The following is a 23,653-nucleotide window of genomic DNA, read 5'->3' as shown; positions in this document are numbered from 1 at the left end:
AGCAGAGGACACAAGCTGTAGCACTGTAAAGTCCAGCTACATATAACACAGATTAAGATGAAGAATCTTTTGCATCATGGGGGTGGTCAAGCCCTGGAAGAGCGTGGTTGCTGGATTGCCCTTCTTGGGGAGAGGAAAAAGCTTGCCTACACACATCCCTGAGCAACCCGACGTAGTCGTCACTGCTTCGAGCAGGGCATTGGACTAGCTCACTCACAGAGGTCCCTTCCAACTCAAACGGTTCAATGCAAGCTGAGCAAAGCGATCGATGCTCTGCCCTTCTCACTGCTGCTGGGGCAACACCTGCATTGCAGTGCCCTGTCTGGGTCCCCCAGGACCAGAGACGCATCAGAAACCTGGAGAGAGCAACAGGCCCAGGGCCAGACTCAGTCAGGCGGGGCTGAAGCCCATGCCGTAGGAGCAGAGGTCGACGGCATTGGCTTTGTGCAGCCTGGAGGAGAGAAGGCCCGGAGGGGAGGCGGGGAAGGGAAAACCCAGCTCTGGCAATGGGAAAACAAGCCTCAGTGAGTACGGTGCAGCCCTGACACAGGCTGCGCGAGGGACACTGGCATCTCCGTGCGTGTCGGTGCTCAGACCCTGAGCCGCCGGGTGGAGCTGGGAAGTTTGGCCTGTTTGGAGCAGGACGTTGGCCCTGAGGACCTTTAGGGCGGTCCTTCCTCCCTCACCTCTTTGGGGATGTGCTGAGTCACAAGGGCCCTTGACCAGCCACAAAAGGGCTGGAAGGCAGGAGCATGCGACTGCCTAGAGGCACCAGGGGCTTCAGCAATAACGCAAACCATTTGGAAATGCCCTTCAGGAAAGTGGCACTTCAGGAAGAATGAGGACACAAGCTCGGTATTCCTGGCACGCCTGAGGCCAGGACGCCATCTCCACCAAAGTCAACAGCAGGGCGACTCACGTTTCCCTGGAGTTCAGGGATTTTCCCAGCTCTTCCACAGTACGATGGCTCCCAGCTGCTCCGGGAGACCGATCCAACGTTGCTCTGGAATGAAAATGCCTTGAATGCGCCACGCCATCCCTCACCCAGGAGAAACAGCCGCACGCTGCAGCTCGCTGCCCCGAGCCACTCCTAAGAAGCAGCCCATGCAGGCTTTTGGCCTCCGCAATGAAGCTGCTGCGCAAAACAGGTCCATTTGGGTGTGGGTCACTTTCAGGGAAGGACGCAGGAACCTCTTTGATCTCCCTCCTACACCTTGATCTGCTTGTTTGCAGGAGATTCTCCACTGCCCAAGCAGAGCCCAGACCCCCGCCTGCAAGAAGCGTGAAGGCCCACTCAAGTCCCCTACGCACATGGCTATGGAGATCCCAGAGAGTGACCGCTTGCCCTTTCCACACTGGAGGAGACCAACCCGCTCTCTGGCTTCGTCCTGCTCACCATGAACCTGCCGTCGTTCCCAGGCTCCAAGGCAGCTGACGGAGGCTGTGGTGCAGCCTGACCAGCATCAGAACTAGCAACATTGTCACAGCCCTCACTCCTGCCCCCAAGGCGCTTGCCTCCAGCTCACTAGCATCCTTCCTTGCTGTGGAGCTTTGCCTCGGCCCTGCAGACCTGACTCTCGTCTCCCTTACGGGACTGCGCAGCCTTCACGTTCTCCCTGAACTTAGCCCACCACCTCCGGAGCGTCTGCCATAACCTGCAGGGAGAGATGTCTCTCAGGGTCAGCCTGAGTCCCTCCACGGAAAGCACTCGAGCGCTGGCTTGAGGTGTCCTTCATGGCCAAACCTCACCACGGCTCATGGCCATGCTCACCACGGGCAGAGGCGGAGGAGCCAAAGGCAATCCGCATGACGCAAATCCGCTTAAAAACCTCTCTGGACAGCGAGCCTGACACCTCCAACTTCACGGACCCTAGGAGTCCGCAGGGGTGGCTGCGACACAGATGAGTCGTTCCACCATCAACTCCTATGAAGTGGGAGCAAAACATTTCAGCTGAGAGAGGCAAGGGCTTAATCACCAGCGAGAGCTCTGCAAGCAGCAGCAGCCACGAGTGTTTGGGTGCTTCATGAGCAAGGAATGTTTTGGGCCCCCTGGGGCTCTGGGACACAGCATAAAAGCCTGTGCTGCGCCAGGCTCTGCCATCCTCCTCTCTTTGCCTCACTTTCCTTGGGGAACTAGGTAAGCCTGGCTCCGCTCCCTCTCTTCCTACGGGCTGAACGGCTCTCATGCTGGCTACTCAACCTTGATAGGTGGCTGGCAAGCTTGGCACTTGAAAAGAAATGTTTAAGGTCCTTTACCTCTTTCTCCTTTCCAGCGGGGTGGTGATGGAGAGCTGGGAAGAGGAGGGTGCATTCAAGCAGAAGGGGGATCTCTGGGTTCAGCTGCGGGCATGCGAGTGCCCCAGAATTTCCACCTGCAGCAGGTCGTCCCTAACCAAATAGCCCAGCGCATCCCCTGCCATCTTGAAGGCAGAAACATTTCTTTTGGAGATGTGGTATGAGCGGTCTTTGCAGAGCTGCTTTAAGCCCACTCTGATGCATTTCACGTGAAAAGCTGGTCAGCATTCCCGTGCTGTGTGACTTGGGGGGCATGCAACCGTGCGTCCTGAGGTCGCTCTGGAAGCAGGAGTGAAGGGAGGCCTCAGCAGCCTCCCCCCGCTCTCAGGGACGAGGGCAGCCTCTTGAGTGAGAAGAGGGAGCAGAGCTCTTCCAGCTTGGTGGTTTCCAATAGGACAGCCACAGGGGAAGGCCTGTGTGGCATGGCAGACGAAGAGCTAGGGGAAGGCATTGTGGGCTTGCCCAAACCATGCCTGCAGCTCCTTGCGGGATCTCGTCTAAGCATGGGGCTGGCCTTGCTAAATCAGTTCTGCTCCAAACCCAGGCGCGGGGCAGTTGCCACACACTCGGCATTATCCGGGGTCCTCCAACTTCTGCCCTCTTTTCCCTCCCCTGCTCTGTGTTTCAGCTTTGCCTCCCTCACAGAGAGATGTCTTGCTTCAGACCCTGCCTGCCACGCCCCTGCGGCACCTCTGGCCCATCCCCACTTGCAAGCAGCTGCAATGAGCCGTGCATCGCCCGCTGCGCTGACTCGACGGTTGCCATCCAGGCCTCCCCGGTCGTGGTGACCCTGCCTGGCCCCATTCTCACCTCCTTCCCTCAGAGCACAGCCGTGGGATCCTCTCTGTCAGCTGCTGTTGGCAGCTCCCTCAGTGCTGCGGGGGTGCCCATCACATCTGGCGGCTCCCTTGATCTGGGCGCGGTCGGACTGTGTCTGCCTCCCCCCCGCTGCAGTCTAAACTGCTGAAGCCAGACGATCATCCCCTTCGGCGCCACCACCCAGGAACCTGGAAGGAAATGGGCACCCGAGACTGCAAGCACGGCCATGGCTTGCAGACGAGCTGGGTACCCCCATCCCACCTGGGGCGAGCCAACGGTGCCCGCTGCGCCTCGCTGCATGGCAGGTCTTGCCACGCTGCCTCTGGCTCTGCTTTTCTCCAAACTCCTCGGGAAAGAGCTCCTGCTCTTCCACTTGGCTGCATCTCCGCTTGATGGGCACAGGGTACCAGGGTTAGGAATTGCTGTTGTGGGGACGTGATTGCCACAAGGTAGAGGGGGAATGGGAAGAGGCAAGCACTTTGCCTGGTGCTTGTGCTGGGGAAACGAGCAATTCTCTGTGCTTCACTGAACCCTGGGAACGTGTGTCTTGCTCTCTGTACTGCTTCACTGCCCTTTTGCCTCCCTTCTCATTAAAGACGTTGTGCAGCATAGCTGGAGACTTGTGGTGCTGTTTCTTTCTCCTCCAGCCTCCGTTAGCCACCCGCTCTGCCTGCAAAAGCATTGCCCTCTGTCCTGAGCTTACTTCTCTCTGCCGGCAGCTGGGGAGGGACTACCTCCCCTCTCCCAGCACATGGGACACGTGTAATCAGGTACCTGTAAGCATGGGGCACTGCCAGATTTGGGTGGAGCTCCCTCAATGGATCCCAGAGCACCAAAACTAAGCAAATGGGCTCAGAAGGATGGAAGACCGGCACTATCAAGGCCACAGGCAAAGGCGACTTTTCAGTCTCTGTGAGCCTCAGAGGAACAGAGCATGACTCTGCTGCCTGGTCATCCCGGCCCCCCGATGGCTCTCAGGGTCAGCTGTGAGGCCCTCCACCAAAAGCACTCACAATCTCCCTTCAGGGGTCTTCATTTTCCTCTGCCAACGTACCCGGTGGGCCTTGAACGTGTCTTAGGAATTGTGCTGAGCTGCCTCCCTCTTTCCATACATTGGAAGCCCGCCAGGCAGCCCACTGCCCTCGAGAAGGACGTGGAGTTGGAGCCCTTCTGCTGCTTGCAGGTGAACCTGCCTTCAGCTGCTTGCTGTGCTGCTGTGCAGGGGCAGGATGCAGAGAGGTGGAGGGCAGAGGCCGTAAGGGAGCGTGCCGGGAAGGGTGGCAATAGGTATTTTCAGCAGTCAGCAAATGTGCCCTTGCACAAGGGAATGCGGACCCTCAAAACCAGGCAGATTTGGTGACTCCTTGCGTCCTCTTTGAACTTCAGCATCCCATCGGATGTTGCATCTCCTGAGAGTGACGCTTGTGTCAGGAAGGCAAGGCAGACCTAAGGGTGTGATGAGTGGCGAGGATGAAAGGCCTGGCAGCAAGAAAGGGATGTGGGTTCTCAGCTGAGTTGTGGAGGGCACCTTCAGTGACAGGCAGGGAGAAGTGGCCCTTCTGAGTCCGAATCTCAGCTGGAGTCCTGGCGTTCCTCTGGGTATCAGCGACTCCAGGCTTCATTTCTTTTTGCTAACGCAGGTGGCTCCCCAGCACCTTGGTAGCTCGTGGGTATTTATTTCAGAGGAAGGATGCTGTGCCACAGAAGGGCTTCAGTGCCTGAGGCGGCAACATGTCCTTGCAGCAAAGGTGGTCAGAAGCAGGCTGGGTGGTGTCAGAAGAGAATTGCCTGCCGCTCAAGAGAGCAGATCCTTCCCTCTGCCTCTCCTCCGCACTGCTGACACCACCTGGAGTGCTGGAGTGCTGTGTCCCATTCTGGGCTTCCCGGTACGAGGGAGATGGACCTACTGGCGTGAGGCCAGCAAAGGGCCACGAAAATGGTTGAGGCCTTGGATCATCTGTCAAAGCAGGAGAGGCTGGGCAGGAGCTGGGACGGTTCAGCTTGGAGAAGGGAAGGGAAGGGAAGGGAAGGGAAGGGAAGGGAAGGGAAGGGAAGGGAAGGGAAGGGAAGGGAAGGGAAGGGAAGGGAAGGGAAGGGAAGGGAAGGGAAGGGAAGGGAAGGGAAGGGAAGGGAAGGGAAGGGAAGGGAAGGGAAGGGAAGGGAAGGGAAGGGAAGGGAAGGGAAGGGAAGGGAAGGGAAGGGAAGGGAAGGGAAGAGAGGGCTCAGGGGGACCTTATCGATATGCATCAGTACCTGAGGCGGTGGAGGGGGCAGGGGCAGGGGAGTGAAGAAGAAAGAGTCAGCTGCTTCTCACTGGGGCCCCACAACAGGGCAAGCAGTAGCGGGCACAAGCTGCAATACAGCAAATCCCACTTAAACGCACAGAAGACAACTCTTCTCCTGTGAGGGTGGTCAAACATGGGAATGGGTTCCCCAGAGAGCTTCTGGAGGCTCCATCCTCGCAGCCATTCTCAACCTGACTGCACAAGGCCCTGAGCAGCCCCCTCTGCTGGACCCTGCTTTGAGCATGGGAGTGCACTAGACAGTCTCCAGAGGTTCCTTCCCACCTCAGCTCTTCTGTGACCCAGCGCTGGATCCCTCAGGCAGAACCGGCTGTCAGGGACAAGGGAGGAGAGACGATGCGGGGAGCCAGGGCCCAAAACGACTACAGAGGCGGGCATGGGGAAGGGGCAGGAGAAGGGGCACTGCTGTCAGTCCCAGGGGCAGGATGGGTTCAGTCACGCTGAAAGAACAGAGCCGGAGGGCAGGGAAGTAAGGAGGACCAGAGTGCATAAAGCAATCTACCCAACAGCCATGCACGGGTATAAAAATGCAAACACGCTGAGGAAAGCCACCAGAGAAGCAGCAGCTTGAGGCCCCACTGAGATGTGAACTCACAGCTCCAGTTCCAGAGCGCAGAGCGGGGTAGCACCGTCATTCCTGGGGGGTCCCTTCTGGAGAGCTCTGGCTCAGGAGGGCAGCGGGGCCAAGGGAAGCAGACTGCAGCTCTGCTGCTGGGAGAAGTGCTGTGCTGGGGGTCAGACCTGCTTCTGATGCATCCCCCGGGGAGCATCAGGCTGCTCTGCTGCTCCTCTCAGAGGCTGGCCAAGCAAGGAGGGGCCACCCATGCTCTGGTTTAACTCCCTTCCCTGTCAAGAGGAGATCCTGCGTTCACCTTGTGGAAATGCCTGTGCTGTGAGCTTTTATCACAGAGAGCTCCCTGTCCAAGACGGATCATCCAGGAGGTTTCTGGAGGGTCTTGACGACAAGTGCCTGACACAGGCGACGGAGGAGCTGAGGAGGGCAGGTGCTCTGCTGGACCTCATGCTTACGAACAAAGAAGACCTAACTGGTCGGGAACGGGAAGGCTGGGAGCAACCTCGGCACAGTGGTCACGAGATGGAGTTCAGGCTCCTGAGCGGAGGAGAGAAAGCCCAAAGCCACAATCACAGCCCTGGACTTCAGAAGAGCAGACTTTGGCCTCTTCAGGGATCTGCTTGGAAGAATCCCATGGGACACCATCCTGGAGAGAAGAGGGGTCCAGGAGTGATGGCTGAGTTTCAAGGAAGGATCACCTCCTCAAGCTCCAGAATGGTCCATCCCAACAAGCAAAGGCCGCAGGAGGCCCGCATGGGTGCATAAGGAGCTCCTGGAGGAACTCCGACATCTAAAGGAAGCATACAGCAGGTGGAGGCAGGGACATGTGAGCTGGGAAGAACGCAGAGACACTCTCCAAGCATGCAGGGATGGGGTTAGGAAGGCCAAAGGCCACCTGGGGCTTAATCTCAGGAGGGACGTGAAGGGGAACAAGAGGTGTTTCTACGGGTACCTCAGCGGCAAAAGAAAGACCAGCGAAAGCAGGGGCCTTCTGCTCACTGGCAAAGGCGACCCGGTCACAAAGGACAAAGAAAAGGCCAAGGTACTGACGGCCTTCTTTGCCTTGCTCTTTACCGGGGTGACCGCACGTCAGGAATCCCAGGTCCCTGAAACCAGGGGGAAAGTCCAGGCCCAGGCACACTTGCCCTCAGTGGAGGAGGATCAGGCTAGGCAATATTTGAACAGGCGGGACATGCACAACTATGCACTCCTACGGGCCTTCTACGATGCAATGGCTGAGTTAGTGGATGAGGGGAGAGCAGCAGATGCTGTTTATCACAAGGGCTGTGATCCGCAGCACAAAGACCAGCTGGAGGCCAGTCACCAGTGGCGTCCCCCAGGGGTCGATACTGCGTCCAGTGCTCTCCAGCCTCTTCATTAATGGCCTAGATCATGGGACCCCAGCGCACCCTCAGCAGGTTTGCAGATGATACGAAATGGGGAGGGGTGGCCGATACACCAGAAGGGTGTAGTGCCAGTCAGAGGGCCCTCAGCGCTCATAACCCATGCAGCAGTACCTGTTGGGAGCCGACCGCCTGGCAAGCAGCTTTGCAGAGAAGGAGCTCTGCTGGACCTCATGCTTACAAACAAAGAAGCTTGGGTGGACACCAAGTTGAACATGAGCCGGCAAGGTTCCTCTGCAACAAGAAAGCCAGCATCATCCTTCGCTGCATCACGAAGAGCCACCAGGTCAAGGGCGTTGATGATTGCCCGCTGCACAGCCCTGGCGAGACCACATGCGGAGTGCTGCGTCCAGTTCTGGGCTCCGCAGGACAAGACAGGCATGGACCTTCTGGAGCAAGCCCAGCAGAGGGCCACAAAGAGCATGAAGGGGCTGGAGCATCTGTCCTACGAGCAGAGGCTGAGAGAGCTGGCACTGTTTAGCCTGAAGAAGGCGAGGAGGGGGGTGATCTTCTCCGTGCGCATGAACACCTGTGGGAGGGTGTAGCAAACATGGAGCCAGACTCTTTTCAGTGTCATGCAGTGAGCATACAAGGGGCATTAGGCACAAATGGAGACACAGAAAATTTCATCTCCACATAAGAAAAAAATTGCTGATGGTGAGGGTGGCCAAGCGCTGCAACACACTGCCCACAGAGGCTGTGGAGTCTCCATCACTGGAGATATTCAACACCGGACTGGACAGTGTCCTGAGCAGCTTGAACGGTGCCACAGGGTACTTTCAGTACATTCTTACAAGAGGCCAGACCGGGGACATGCAGCTGGCACACTGGAGGCCCAGGCTGGTATTCAGGGAAAACTCACCAGGCTGGAGAAAGGGGCTGACAGCCAGTGCCTACAGGTCAACAACGGCAAAGGCTCGTCCTCCCCTGGGCTGAAATAACACAGGGCAGGCTGGAGGCCGACTGGCTAGGAAGCAGCTTGCTTAAAAGGGTCTTGGTGGGGCCAGGCGGACAAGAAGCCAAACCTGAGCCAGCACTATGCTCTGGCTGCAAGGACAGACAGCCACATCCTGGGCTGCGTTGGCAAGCTGCAGCCAGCAGGGCAACGGTGACAGCGAGGGCGAGGGCGAGGCTGAGGGCGAGGGCGAGGGCTAGGGCCGGGACCCTTCCCCTCTCTTTGGCACCTGGGAGACCGACAGTGTGCCCGGTCTTGAATCTCCAGTACTGGAAAGGCATTGCCCTTGTGGAGTGAGTCCCGGGCAGGAAGACAGGGTCACCAGGGTGACTAGGGGTCTGGTGCATGTGACATACGAGGAGAGGCTGGGAGACCTAGCTTTTGGCCGCCCTAGGAAGAGAAGGCTCAGGGGAGATCTCATTCCTCTCTGCAGTTGCCCCGCGGGAGGAGAAAGAAAAGAAGGCGCTTCTGGAGCTCACAGTGACTGGGCAAGGAGCAGAGGACACAAGCTGTAGCACTGTAAAGTCCAGCTACATATAACACAGATTAAGATGAAGAATCTTTTGCATCATGGGGGTGGTCAAGCCCTGGAAGAGCGTGGTTGCTGGATTGCCCTTCTTGGGGAGAGGAAAAAGCTTGCCTACACACATCCCTGAGCAACCCGACGTAGTCGTCACTGCTTCGAGCAGGGCATTGGACTAGCTCACTCACAGAGGTCCCTTCCAACTCAAACGGTTCAATGCAAGCTGAGCAAAGCGATCGATGCTCTGCCCTTCTCACTGCTGCTGGGGCAACACCTGCATTGCAGTGCCCTGTCTGGGTCCCCCAGGACCAGAGACGCATCAGAAACCTGGAGAGAGCAACAGGCCCAGGGCCAGACTCAGTCAGGCGGGGCTGAAGCCCATGCCGTAGGAGCAGAGGTCGACGGCATTGGCTTTGTGCAGCCTGGAGGAGAGAAGGCCCAGAGGGGAGGCGGGGAAGGGAAAACCCAGCTCTGGCAATGGGAAAACAAGCCTCAGTGAGTACGGTGCAGCCCTGACACAGGCTGTGCGAGGGACACTGGCATCTCCGTGCGTGTCGGTGCTCAGACCCTGAGCCGCCGGGTGGAGCTGGGAAGTTTGGCCTGTTTGGAGCAGGACGTTGGCCCTGAGGACCTTTAGGGCGGTCCTTCCTCCCTCACCTCTTTGGGGATGTGCTGAGTCACAAGGGCCCTTGACCAGCCACAAAAGGGCTGGAAGGCAGGAGCATGCGATTGCCTAGAGGCACCAGGGGCTTCAGCAATAACGCAAACCATTTGGAAATGCCCTTCAGGAAAGTGGCACTTCAGGAAGAATGAGGACACAAGCTCGGTATTCCTGGCACGCCTGAGGCCAGGACGCCATCTCCACCAAAGTCAACAGCAGGGCGACTCACGTTTCCCTGGAGTTCAGGGATTTTCCCAGCTCTTCCACAGTACGATGGCTCCCAGCTGCTCCGGGAGACCGATCCAACGTTGCTCTGGAATGAAAATGCCTTGAATGCGCCACGCCATCCCTCACCCAGGAGAAACAGCCGCACGCTGCAGCTCGCTGCCCCGAGCCACTCCTAAGAAGCAGCCCATGCAGGCTTTTGGCCTCCGCAATGAAGCTGCTGCGCAAAACAGGTCCATTTGGGTGTGGGTCACTTTCAGGGAAGGACGCAGGAACCTCTTTGATCTCCCTCCTACACCTTGATCTGCTTGTTTGCAGGAGATTCTCCACTGCCCAAGCAGAGCCCAGACCCCCGCCTGCAAGAAGCGTGAAGGCCCACTCAAGTCCCCTACGCACATGGCTATGGAGATCCCAGAGAGTGACCGCTTGCCCTTTCCACACTGGAGGGGACCAACCCGCTCTCTGGCTTCGTCCTGCTCACCATGAACCTGCCGTCGTTCCCAGGCTCCAAGGCAGCTGACGGAGGCTGTGGTGCAGCCTGACCAGCATCAGAACTAGCAACATTGTCACAGCCCTCACTCCTGCCCCCAAGGCGCTTGCCTCCAGCTCACTAGCATCCTTCCTTGCTGTGGAGCTTTGCCTCGGCCCTGCAGACCTGACTCTCGTCTCCCTTACGGGACTGCGCAGCCTTCACGTTCTCCCTGAACTTAGCCCACCACCTCCGGAGCGTCTGCCATAACCTGCAGGGAGAGATGTCTCTCAGGGTCAGCCTGAGTCCCTCCACGGAAAGCACTCGGGCGCTGGCTTGAGGTGTCCTTCATGGCCAAACCTCACCACGGCTCATGGCCATGCTCACCACGGGCAGAGGCGGATGAGCCAAAGGCAATCCGCATGACGCAAATCCGCTTAAAAACCTCTCTGGACAGCGAGCCTGACACCTCCAACTTCACGGACCCTAGGAGTCCGCAGGGGTGGCTGCGACACAGATGAGTCGTTCCACCATCAACTCCTATGAAGTGGGAGCAAAACATTTCAGCTGAGAGAGGCAAGGGCTTAATCACCAGCGAGAGCTCTGCAAGCAGCAGCAGCCACGAGTGTTTGGGTGCTTCATGAGCAAGGAATGTTTTGGGCCCCCTGGGGCTCTGGGACACAGCATAAAAGCCTGTGCTGCGCCAGGCTCTGCCATCCTCCTCTCTTTGCCTCACTTTCCTTGGGGAACTAGGTAAGCCTGGCTCCGCTCCCTCTCTTCCTACGGGCTGAACGGCTCTCATGCTGGCTACTCAACCTTGATAGGTGGCTGGCAAGCTTGGCACTTGAAAAGAAATGTTTAAGGTCCTTTACCTCTTTCTCCTTTCCAGCGGGGTGGTGATGGAGAGCTGGGAAGAGGAGGGTGCATTCAAGCAGAAGGGGGATCTCTGGGTTCAGCTGCGGGCATGCGAGTGCCCCAGAATTTCCACCTGCAGCAGGTCGTCCCTAACCAAATAGCCCAGCACATCCCCTGCCATCTTGAAGGCAGAAACGTTTCTTTTGGAGATGTGGTATGAGCGGTCTTTGCAGAGCTGCTTTAAGCCCACTCTGATGCATTTCACGTGAAAAGCTGGTCAGCATTCCCGTGCTGTGTGACTCGGAGGGCATGTGACCGTGCGTCCTGAGGTCGCTCTGGAAGCAGGAGTGAAGGGAGGCCTCAGCAGCCTCCCCCCGCTCTCAGGGACGAGGGCAGCCTCTTGAGTGAGAAGAGGGAGCAGAGCTCTTCCAGCTTGGTGGTTTCCAATAGGACAGCCACAGGGGAAGGCCTGTGTGGCATGGCAGACGAAGAGCTAGGGGAAGGCATTGTGGGCTTGCCCAAACCATGCCTGCAGCTCCTTGCGGGATCTCGTCCAAGCATGGGGCTGGCCTTGCTAAATCAGTTCTGCTCCAAACCCAGGCACGGGGCAGTTGCCACGCACTCAGCATTATCCGGGGTCCTCCAACTTCTGCCCTCTTTTCCCTCCCCTGCTCTGTGTTTCAGCTTTGCCTCCCTCACAGAGAGATGTCTTGCTTCAGACCCTGCCTGCCACGCCCCTGCGGCACCTCTGGCCCAACCCCACTTGCAAGCAGCTGCAATGAGCCGTGCATCGCCCGCTGCGCTGACTCGACGGTTGCCATCCAGGCCTCCCCGGTCGTGGTGACCCTGCCTGGCCCCATTCTCACCTCCTTCCCTCAGAGCACAGCCGTGGGATCCTCTCTGTCAGCTGCTGTTGGCAGCTCCCTCAGTGCTGCGGGGGTGCCCATCACATCTGGCGGCTCCCTTGATCTGGGCGCGGTCGGACTGTGTCTGCCTCCCCCCCGCTGCAGTCTAAACTGCTGAAGCCAGACGATCATCCCCTTCGGCGCCACCACCCAGGAACCTGGAAGGAAATGGGCACCCGAGACTGCAAGCACGGCCATGGCTTGCAGACGAGCTGGGTACCCCCATCCCACCTGGGGCGAGCCAACGGTGCCCGCTGCGCCTCGCTGCATGGCAGGTCTTGCCACGCTGCCTCTGGCTCTGCTTTTCTCCAAACTCCTCGGGAAAGAGCTCCTGCTCTTCCACTTGGCTGCATCTCCGCTTGATGGGCACAGGGTACCAGGGTTAGGAATTGCTGTTGTGGGGACGTGATTGCCACAAGGTAGAGGGGGAATGGGAAGAGGCAAGCACTTTGCCTGGTGCTTGTGCTGGGGAAACGAGCAATTCTCTGTGCTTCACTGAACCCTGGGAACGTGTGTCTTGCTCTCTGTACTGCTTCACTGCCCTTTTGCCTCCCTTCTCATTAAAGACGTTGTGCAGCATAGCTGGAGACTTGTGGTGCTGTTTCTTTCTCCTCCAGCCTCCGTTAGCCACCCGCTCTGCCTGCAAAAGCATTGCCCTCTGTCCTGAGCTTACTTCTCTCTGCCGGCAGCTGGGGAGGGACTACCTCCCCTCTCCCAGCACATGGGACACGTGTAATCAGGTACCTGTAAGCATGGGGCACTGCCAGATTTGGGTGGAGCTCCCTCAATGGATCCCAGAGCACCAAAACTAAGCAAATGGGCTCAGAAGGATGGAAGACCGGCACTATCAAGGCCACAGGCAAAGGCGACTTTTCAGTCTCTGTGAGCCTCAGAGGAACAGAGCATGACTCTGCTGCCTGGTCATCCCGGCCCCCCGATGGCTCTCAGGGTCAGCTGTGAGGCCCTCCACCAAAAGCACTCACAATCTCCCTTCAGGGGTCTTCATTTTCCTCTGCCAACGTACCCGGTGGGCCTTGAACGTGTCTTAGGAATTGTGCTGAGCTGCCTCCCTCTTTCCATACATTGGAAGCCCGCCAGGCAGCCCACTGCCCTCGAGAAGGACGTGGAGTTGGAGCCCTTCTGCTGCTTGCAGGTGAACCTGCCTTCAGCTGCTTGCTGTGCTGCTGTGCAGGGGCAGGATGCAGAGAGGTGGAGGGCAGAGGCCGTAAGGGAGCGTGCCGGGAAGGGTGGCAATAGGTATTTTCAGCAGTCAGCAAATGTGCCCTTGCACAAGGGAATGCGGACCCTCAAAACCAGGCAGATTTGGTGACTCCTTGCGTCCTCTTTGAACTTCAGCATCCCATCGGATGTTGCATCTCCTGAGAGTGACGCTTGTGTCAGGAAGGCAAGGCAGACCTAAGGGTGTGATGAGTGGCGAGGATGAAAGGCCTGGCAGCAAGAAAGGGAAAAGAGAATTGCCTGCCGCTCAAGAGAGCAGATCCTTCCCTTTGCCTCTCCTCAGCACTGCTGACACCACCTGGAGTGCTGGAGTGCTGTGTCCCATTCTGGGCTTCCCGGTACGAGGAAGATGGACCTATTGGCGTGAGGCCAGCAAAGGGCCACGAAAATGGTTGAGGCCTTGGATCATCTGTCAAAGCAGGAGAGGCTGGGCAGGAGCTGGGATTGTTCAGCTTGGAGAAGAGAAGAGAAGAGAAGAGAAGAGAAGAGAAGAGAAGAGAAGAGAAGAGAAGAGAAGAGAAGAGAAGAGAAGAGAAGAGAAGAGAAGAGAAGAGAAGAGAAGAGAAGAGAAGAGAAGAGAAGAGAAGAGAAGAGAAGAGAAGAGAAGAGAAGAGAAGAGAAGAGAAGAGGAGGGCTCAGGGGGACCTTACTGATATGCATCAGTACCTGAGGCGGTGGAGAGGGCAGGGGCAGGGGAGTGAAGAGGAAAGAGTCAGCTGCTTCTCACTGGGGCCCCACCACAGGGCAAGCAGTAGCAGGCACAAGCTGCAATACAGCAAATCCCACTTAAGCGCACAGAAGACGACTCTTCTCCTGTGAGGGTGGTCAAACATGGGAATGGGTTCCCCAGAGAGCTTCTGGAGGCTCCATCCTCGCAGCCATTCTCAACCTGACTGCACAAGGCCCTGAGCAGCCCCCTCTGCTGGACCCTGCTTTGAGCATGGGAGTGCACTAGACAGCCTCCAGAGGTTCCTTCCCACCTCAGCTCTTCTGCGACCCAGCGCTGGATCCCTCAGGCAGAACCGGCCGTCAGGGACAAGGGAGGAGAGACGATGCGGGGAGCCAGCGCCCAAAACGGCTTCAGAGGCGGGGATGGGGAAAGGGCAGGAGAAGGGGCACTGCTGTCAGTCCCAGGGGCAGGATGGGTTCGTGGGATCAGTCACGGTGAAAGGGTCCTTCCTTGCTGTTGAGCTTCAGGTGTCCGTCATGGCTAAATTCCACTATGGCTGATAGCCATGCTCACCATGAGGAGGGGCATGAGCTGAAGGCAATCTGTGTGGTACAAATCCTCTTTTCAGGCTAAGTTCGCTAGTAACACTGTCCCGTTTAGCACACAAGCTGGACTGTGCATCACGTGCCCTCGCTCATGCAGCTCTTCAGCCCTTCATTCCCCCTCTCCTCGCTCCCTTCTCTTTTTCCAATGTAGAGGTACTTCCAGGAAGCAAATACTGAACGCCATCACACTGCTCTCTAGTGCTTGCTACCTCCATTTCTCAGCTGACCCTCACAGTGCCAGCCTCATGCCTGCTATGGGGGAAATGATCTTGTGTGAGATCAGACTCTCCACATTACGTGGCGTGTCCCACAATGACTCCGCAGGAAAGTAGGCAGCTTTCCAAAGAAAATCCTTCACTGCTGAGCTCCAAGATAAGGATTCCCCCTCTTCTCGCTCCCTTCTCTTTTTCCTTTCCCAGAGTTTCACTCTCTCCTGCCACCAGACTCCTGAAATTTCTCCATCTCTGCCCTGAGAGCTTCCCAGTAGCCCTGTGAAGGCTCCCGCCGCAGGCTTCTGAATTCATCACTGTTGCCTAGCTTTTATACACATTGATAAGTTCCTCCTCAGCATGGTCTTCTCCTGGCTAATGAATCCCCGCCCTGTTAGTCTCTCCTCTAATGACAGATCAAACTGGAAGAGCGGGGTGTTAACACACTTCTGAAACAACCCAGCTAGAATGAGAAAGAGAAGTCATCCTTCTTGGGCTGTCACCATACGCACCATCTGGACACTTCCCTTCCACTCTGCAACCGTTTAACAGGAAAGCTCTTTTCCCCCAGGGCAGGCAGTGAGGTGGGATTGTCACATGAGCAGGAAACTTTCCCACCACAGCTCTTTCTCCTGTGAATAAGTCCACACACACACACACACACACACACACACACACACACACACACACACACACACAAAGACAACATTTGAGCTGAGACCCTAAAGCTGGCTTGTACCTTCAAGACAGAAAGAGACATCTTGGGGGCTCTGCAGATTGGGGAGCAGAGAGCAGGGGAAGTCCCTGATGCCTGGAGAAAGACAAGTGCTGCACCAGTCTCCAAACAGGGGAAGAAAGACTATCTGGGGAACCCCAGGCCACTCAGCCTCACGTCAGTCCCTTGGAAGGCCGTGGAGCAAGTCCTCTTCACTATATCCATCCATGGATGGAGGGACAACAGGCGATGTTGTCTCCCTTGTCTTTAGCAAGGTTTTGGACATGGTCTGCCACAGCATCTTTGCATCCAAGTTGGGACGTCATGGTCTGAGGGGGGTGGACCTCCAGAAGGAGGAACGCAAAGTCCAGCGCCTGCATGGACCAATTGCCCTGCACTGGGGACTGACTGGGTGGGGAGCTGCTCTGCTGGACAGGCCCTTGGGGGTCCTTGTGAGCAGCTGGCAGTGCAGCCTGCCAGGGTGGGGCCTGGCACCGGCGCGGGAGGCACTGGCCCTGTGAGCGGAAGCTGAGGGAACTGCCCTTGTTTAGGCGGGACCCAGATGGGAAGGTTTTGGGGGGATCTAATTGCAGCCGTTGAGTACCTACGAGAAGGTGGGAGGATGAGAGCCAGTAGCTAGGCAGGAGTTGAAATGGGTGCCAGCCCCGAGGCCCTGACCTCTTTGGGGACAGCAGAGGTGCAAATCCTATCAACCCCAGAGCCCGTTCAGGGAGCTGATCCGACCCGAGGGACTCCCCTCGCTCCTTCACCACAAGCCATGGGCTTCTCTGAGCGGCGCAGACTGGAGAGCACAGCATGCGCGGAGAAGGATTTCTGGGAGGAAAGTCTCCACACTTCCCAGTCTGGGGAAGGAAAAGACTGGCAGGCAGAAGTCTGTCAGGAGTGGGACTTGAACCCACGCCTCCCACGGAGACTGCAACCTGAACGCAGCACCTTAGACCGCTCGGCCATCCTGACCTCTTAGCCAGCCTCCGCTCTTCTCCCTAGAGCCTGCCTGAGCCGGGGAGGGGGGGGGGGGATGGATTCAGGCTCCTCCTGTGCGTGGGGCACAGAGAGCTGGCTGCTGGCAGGACCTCTCCCCTTGTGGCGCTGGGCTCTTTGGAGGCAACAGCAGGAGCTGGAGGCATTTCAGAGCAGGGAGCAGAGGGGCCCAAGGCACATGGTCAGGAAACTTCTTCCGGCTGTGAGAATGCAAAAGGGAATTCTTCAATGGCAGAACCAAAGGAACTCGCGGGGCAGGCGGTTCAAGATGCCCACAGTCACCTGCTCTTGGCTCCTCAGGGCTCTGACACTGTCGTAAACCAACGAGGACGCCAGAGGAAACTCGTGGGTCTGCAGGTCCCAGCAGCACGCTTTGGCACCTTTGATTTCTTGCCTGCAAGCCCCGCTACACCCAATGGCTTCAGGCACTGCCACCGCCTCTTTCTCTCTCCATGCATGTGCCTGCTTGGGCACCCATGTACAGGTCCTTGTGCCATTTGGTGAGCCTGGCTCTGTGCATAGGAGACAGTCTTTCTTTGGGCAGGGAGGCTGCCAGTCCCTCCTTGGGCAGATGCAAACCCCAGAAGACCAGGGGACAGCTCCGTTCCAGCGGTGGCCTTGCCATCCGCAAGGCAGCTCCTGCTCTGAAGGCTGTCCCCTCTGGAGCCTGTCTCTGGCTGCCTCTCCCCAGCAGACAGGAGGGGGTGGTTCCTGATGTTTCCTGCCCCACGGCCTTCCTGCTGGCCCCAGTTCTGCCCCTGCTCTCCTGTTCCTGCCCACCTCCAAAGCTGGCCTGGCTGGTGGCTGGGGAAGCACAAGCTGGGCAGAACCTGGCGAGTCGGGAAGCACCACTTCCCCAGCTCCGCTGCTCGTGGCACGGCGTCCTGGGGTGGGCTCAGGCCACCAGCCTTTGGGGAGCAGCCAGATGTCCTCCCCACTGGCGCCACAGCGCTGCCCCTGTGGGGCCTCTCAGGGCCACCTTTTCCTGCCTCAGAAATGGCCCAGCCCCCTGGATGCTCTGGGTGGGCAGAGGCAGTGTGTTAGGGCTGGGAGTGTAGATCAGGCACCGTGGGCAGCCCCACGCCTGGCTCTGGGGTTTTTCCATGTGAACATCCCCTCCCCGCACAGCTTGGAGTGCAAATTGAGCCTGTGGGCACCTCTCCCTTCTTGCACTCTAAAGGAACACTGCCAAGCCCACTCATCCCCCCCGCCCCCACCCACCCATGCACACACACACACACGCACGCACACACACATGCGCGCACACACACACACACACACTGTACTCCTCACAGCAATTTTCTGAGGTGTTATTTTCAATCTTCATCTTTAACCTTCCAGGGCATTAATCTTCTGCTTGCCAGGTACAACGTCCAACAGCAGCAGGTTGAGCTCTGGGCCAGGCAGGAAATCCCTCTCCTCTGGCCCACGTGTCAGCAGTGCAGAGAGGCCGTCAGCGTGGAGTCCCTCCTCAGCAGGCAGTCAGCACTGGTCTCAGCTGGGAGCCCGTAGCTGCCCCAAGCAGTCCTGGTGCCATATCAGCAGTTCTCTTCAGCACCCTCACCTGGGGGCCCTGGGAGAGAAAGTGTGGAGCCCCACAGACAAAGAGGCGGGCGAGACCCATCCATGGGTGAGGAGACGGCCCATGGAGAGACTCTGCCAAGAGAAGCCAAGGCGGGTGTCTGGGGAGGGAGGACAGGGGCAGAGCAGAGGCTGGTGCCTCTCCGCCCAGGGCTGTGGGGACTGTGCCTTCCCTCTGTGCTGCTCTGCTCACACCAGCCCTGAGGGTGATCTCTGACAGGGCTGTGTGTCCATGATATGGAAGCCATGGGTGGGCTGCAGTGTTCTTGGCTCGCTCAGCACAGGCACGGATCCCAGTACAGCCAGTGCAGCCGGGAGAATGTCTCTACAGAAGTGCCTGGGTGGGTGCGTTCATGTGGGAAGCAGCAGCGGCGCTGGGGTATTTCCGCTCTTACAGGCCTGGGAGCAGGCAGAGATGCTTGGGGTGTGAAACGTGGAGGAGCGGCCAGAGGCTGTGTGCAGGGAGGGGGAGGCAGGACTGACGTGGGCGCTGGGAGAAGTGGGGCAGAGGCATGTGCCTGCAAGCACTTCTTTCACTGTGATGAGCACAGCCGCCTGCCAAGCAGCCCATCTCTGCTTGACTCCAGTCCCTGGCATGCACTTTCACCAAGGCAGGCATTGCTGAAGCCAGGCCTGTCTCTCCTGGGCTCTGGGGGGGTGCCCCATCCTGCCTGTGCATGCACTAAGGGGAGTGGCTCCCCCAGGGAACATGAACTTGTTGGTGAAAGCTGGACTCTTTTCTAGCAGGAGGTGGAAGTGCCTCTGCAGCAGGCGCCTGGAAGGAGAAAAGGGCGCGTGCGTGCGTTGGCCGGGAATCGAACCCGGGTCAACTGCTTGGAAGGCAGCTATGCTCACCACTATACCACCAACGCATGCAGACCTACACCCGCCTCCTCCTGCTCCTCCCAGGCACCATCTGACCCTCTCTGAGCTTTCAGGACTATGCCAGGAGTCCGAAAGGTGAGGAAGATGTAGCAGAAGGAAAAAGAACAGGAAGCGGCATTTGGATAGGGTCTTTCCCTTCCCCCATCTCTTCTCCTGCTGCTGCAAAAACTTGCAGACGTTTCCACGTGGGGGGCCTCCCTTCCCGTCACAGAAGCACACACATCTCGGCTCAGGCCGCGTGGGAAAACATGCCCCTTTGAAGAAAATCCACCCCTCCCCATAGGTGAGCAGTCCTCTGTCAGGAAAGCTGTGAGCCTGTGCAGCTGGGAAAGGAGAAAGGTGGTTCCCACACACCCTGGCGATGCTGGGGGAAGCTGAGGATGACTAGAGGGATGGGGGGTGCACTGGGCATGCTGTGCAGCTGGAGGGACTGCGGCTGCGGGGCTTTGTCCAGGGCTGGAGCTTCGTCGCTCCAGGCAGCCCAGAAGAGGACGGTGCCCTGTAGCTGGCAGGATTCCAACCTGTGTGGGGAAACTCCCCTGGACTTCACATCCATTGCCTTCCTCGCTCAGCCGCAGCTACCCGCCCCAAACCTCTTGGCAGCAGTGATCACGTGCCCTGTGCAACGTCATCCAGCTTGCTGCGAGTTTCAGGGCCAGACTGTGTTGGGGTTTTCCTTTCCATCCTTGGGACACACCACAGCTGGGCACCCACAAACAGATGAGCACATTCAGAGCGCATTCACCACACCTGGGACTCTGAGGGAGGTGTCTCATTTACCTCCCAGTCCCTGCTGTGCAGTGAGGTGGACTGGACAAGAGGCGCCACCAGATGCCCAGCCCCGCGGAGGAAGCACTGCTGGGGAAGTCCCGGAGTTCCAGCTGCCTCCCCAGGGTGAGGAGTCTTTCCTCCCTGCCTGCCTCTGAGGCCTGGGGGCTCTAAGCACTAGGGTTGGGACCTGCGCTGCGAAGGAGAAGTGCCTGCATCCAGGGTTTCAGAGGCGTAACCCCAGGGCTACGGCTGCAGCTCCCAGCGCCTGGTTGTCAGGGTGGCATCTGGGATATGCTGATGCCGGAGCAGCATTTGACTCTCCCTCTGGCATCTCTGTGGCTGGAGGGGAGGAAGGGAAGGGAGCTCCATGTATCAGGTCTCTTAAGACGGAAGAGAAAGCAGAGAGCCCAAGAGCAGGAGCTGAAGAGGAAAGACTGCAAGGAATCCAAGGACCCCGGTCTTGAAGTTTTGAGACAGTGGAAACAGGAGACACACAAACGGCACTGTCTGCTGGCGTGGCTGCCCTCCGGCTCTAGAGAGCTGGAGAAAGAACTCAGGGGAGGCGTTAGGAGGGGTGAGCTACGTGGAAGGGCAAATGGTGGGGTGAAGGGAACCGGAGGGACGTAGACGAGTGGGGGGAAAGAGAAAGTTTGATGTCCGAGAATGAGCCACTGTAGAGGTCTGCCTGTGCACGGTTTTGTCTGGATGGTGACCACAACCCAAGTCAAGAGGCTGATCTTGCTTGAAATCCAATGTATGGCTCCAGGGATGCATAGGAGGCATTTCTGTCATTTCCGTGGCCCTGGTGCAGTGTTAGGGGCAGCTGCTGGGTTGTCAGGGTCAGCAAAAGCAAGGCTGCACTGCAAGGGAGTTTCTGTCCTCCCCTGCAGAGGCAGCTCAGTGGGGCAAACACAGACTCCTCCCATGTGTGATGCGCAGGAGACAGTGTCAGAAGGGCAAACCAAGGGGGCCTCAGCTCGGGCACACAGCCTTTGGGCTTCCTGGGGAGACATTTTTCCTCCATGGGCCCAGGCCCAGGCTCAGGCCCAGGCAAGAGGAACAGAAGCCCCCTTGAGCCCAAGCGCTGGTGCTGTCAGTGTGCAGGAGCGGCAGGGAGGGCTCTGCAAGCTCCCCACCCAGATCCTGGGGGGAGCAGAGTGGCGCAGCGGAAGCGTGCTGGGCCCATAACCCAGAGGTCGATGGATCAAAACCATCCTCTGCTAAGGCCCTTTTTTCCCAGTCCCCTCCCAGCTGAGGCCTCTCACTTTGCACACTTCCACCAGCACTCCCCTCTGTGCGGTGCTCCAGGGCTGGTGGCAGTTGTCCTGCTCCTCAGCCCCTTGCCTGTGCTGCTCCTGCCCTCTCTTTTGCTTTCTTAGCATCTTCTCTCACCTTCTCCTTTGCTTTCTTAGCATCCAGACCTCACAAAGTGCGCCTGAGGAGCAGAGAAGGCTGTGGATCACCAGGCAGACAGGAACACAGAGAGGTCCCCCCACAGGAGTGTGGGTGTCCTGGGGACAAAGCTGGTTCTTCCTTCCCTTCAGGGAGCTAAACCCCCAGCTTCCTGGTGGCAAGCGGGGACCTTCACCGCTGTGCAGGTGGAGAGGAGGTGAAGGCTGGTGCTTGTTCAGCGAAGACAAATCCAGCGGTCTGGAAGACCTGGGGGATTTCTCCTTCCTAGCCTCTTGGCTGCCACTCCCATTCGTAGGTCAGCCCGGGGCAAGGCTGAGCAAGCTTTCACAATGGGCACGTGTGCACACGCGCACACACACACTCACACAGAATACACACCCATGACCTGGCCACATGTATGAATGCAGACAAAGAGCAGTGCCTTCATGAGCACCCACAGAAACACCCACTCACGCTGGCGTCACCACCACGAATGGCCCAATCCTTTCTTCCTCGTGGGCTAGTCAGGACTGCAGTGCCACAGTGGACACCCCCTCCTCTCCTGATTCACACGTACATGCACACCTGCAGGTCCCTCAATCCCCAGCCCAGACCATAGGTCCGACCAGAGTCCCTGCCTGGGCCATGAACCCTGTTTATCCACCTCCTGCTCCAACCAGCCAAATGAGCCAAGGAAAACTTCTTTGCACATCCCTGAGATGTGACATAGGAGGCCAAGGTTGGACCTGCTCCTCATGAACAGGGAAAACTTGGCCGGAGACTTAATGACCAACAGCAGGAATAAAGCCACAGTGCTTGGGCATGCTGCGATGGTCTTAGGAAAGGCAAAGCTCGACTTGTGTTGGGACTGGCAAGGGACATTGAGAGCAAGAAGGAGAGCTTTTACTGCTGCAACGCTGTTGCTACCCTTGTTATCCCTGACTGCAGCAAGGCCTTTGGCATGGTCTCTCAGTATCATTGGAGCTAGTCTGCTGAGTTGCGGAGAGGAGACCTGGATGCTGACTTGTGTGGCAAATGGGCTGGGCTGTCAGGCTCAAAGGTTTGTGCTGGGTGGTACAAAGGCCAGCTGGTGGCTGCTTCCCAGTGTCGTCCCTGAGGGATCACTCGGGGTGCCAACGGGCTTTAACGTCTTAAGGGGTGACCTGGACAGTGGGACAGAGGGTGCTTGTAGCACATTTGTTGGAGAGACGAGTCTGGGGCGGGGCCAATGCAGCCGAGAAACTGGAGGGCAGCGCTGGTAATAGGAGAACCTCGACAGGTGGGAGAAGGGGGCCAACAGGAACCACCTGCAGTTCAACAAGGGCAAAGGCAAGTCACAGGAGCACGGTATCACAGAACCGTTGAGGTTGGAAGGGACCTCTGGAGATCATCTAGTCCAAACCCCGCTCAAAGCAGAGCCAGACAGGGCAGGTTTCCCAGGACTGTGCCCTGGGAGGTTTTGACTATCTCCAAGGGTGGGAGCTCAGCTTCTCTGGGTAGCCTGTTCCAGCATTCAACCACACTCACAATAAAACAGCTTTCCCTTCTGTTGAGATGGAATTTCCTCTGTTTCAGTGTGTACCTGTTGCCTCTTGTCTTGTCGCTGGGCATCACCGAGAAGAGTCGCACTCTGACTTCTTTACACCTTCCCATCAGATACTTGTGTATGTTGATAAGATCGCCCCTGAGCCTTGTCTTCTCCAGGCTGAACAATCCCACGTGTCCCAGCCTCTCCCCCTATGACAGATGCTGCAGTCCCTTCTTCATCTTTGTGGCTGTTTGCTGGGCTTGCTCCTGTACGTCTATGTCTTTCTTATGCTGGGGAGCCCAGAGCCAGACACAGCACTCCAGATGTGGCCTGACCTGTGTTGAGTGGAGGGGAAGGATCACCTCCTCTGCCTGGTGGCTACGCTTTTCCTGTTGCAGCCCAGGATGCTGTTGGCCTTCTCTGCCATGAGGGCGCATTGCTGTCTCATGTTCAACCTGCTGCCTGCTCGGACACCTGCGTCTTCCCCTGCAAAGCTCCTCCTTGCTGCTCAGAGCCAAGCCTTTACTGGTACATGGGGTTACTCTTCCCCAGGTGCGGCACCTTGCACTTCCCTTTGTCAAGCTTCATGAGGTTCCTTTCTGCTCATTTCTCCAGCCTGCCAAGTTCCCTCTTGGTGGCAGCACCAAGATGCGGGGAGCCAGGGCCCAGAACGACTACAGAGGCGGGCATGGGGAAAGGGCAGGACAAAGGACACCGCTGTCAGCCCCAGGCGCAGGATGGGTTCAGTCACGCTGAAAGAACAGAGCCGGAGGGCAGGGAAGCAAGGAAGACCAGAGTGCATAAAGCAATCTACCCAACAGCCATGCACGGGTATAAAAATGCAAACACGCTGAGGAAAGCCACCAGAGAAGCAGCAGCTTGAGGCCCCACTGAGATGTGAACTCACAGCTCCAGTTCCAGAGCGCAGAGCGGGGTAGCGCCATCATTCCTGGGGGGTCCCTTCTGGAGAGCTCTGGCTCAGGAGGGCAGCGGGGCCAAGGGAAGCAGACTGCAGCTCTGCTGCTGGGAGAAGTGCTGTGCTGGGGGTCAGACCTGCTTCTGATGCATC

At 57.9% G+C, this 23,653-nt stretch overlaps 3 non-coding genes across 3 annotated transcripts; 1 reads left to right on the top strand and 2 right to left on the bottom strand.

Moving 5' to 3' along the window:
- Positions 1-16,320: 16,320 nt before the first annotated feature.
- TRNAL-CAG (transfer RNA leucine (anticodon CAG)) lies at positions 16,321-16,403 on the bottom strand. The gene has a single exon. It is a non-coding gene; the product is annotated as a tRNA-Leu (tRNA).
- A 2,405-nt stretch (positions 16,404-18,808) lies between these two features.
- On the bottom strand, positions 18,809-18,880 carry TRNAG-UCC (transfer RNA glycine (anticodon UCC)). Its single transcript has one exon. It is a non-coding gene; the product is annotated as a tRNA-Gly (tRNA).
- Positions 18,881-20,815: 1,935 nt separating this feature from the next.
- Positions 20,816-20,887, top strand: TRNAM-CAU (transfer RNA methionine (anticodon CAU)). The gene has a single exon. It is a non-coding gene; the product is annotated as a tRNA-Met (tRNA).
- Positions 20,888-23,653: the final 2,766 nt, after the last annotated feature.

The sequence above is a fragment of the Dromaius novaehollandiae genome, chromosome 10, assembly GCF_036370855.1.
Source record: "Dromaius novaehollandiae isolate bDroNov1 chromosome 10, bDroNov1.hap1, whole genome shotgun sequence".
NCBI classification, from domain to species: domain Eukaryota; kingdom Metazoa; phylum Chordata; class Aves; order Casuariiformes; family Dromaiidae; genus Dromaius; species Dromaius novaehollandiae.
Note: the sequence above shows the minus strand (reverse complement) of the source record. Positions and strands in the feature narration are given on the sequence as shown.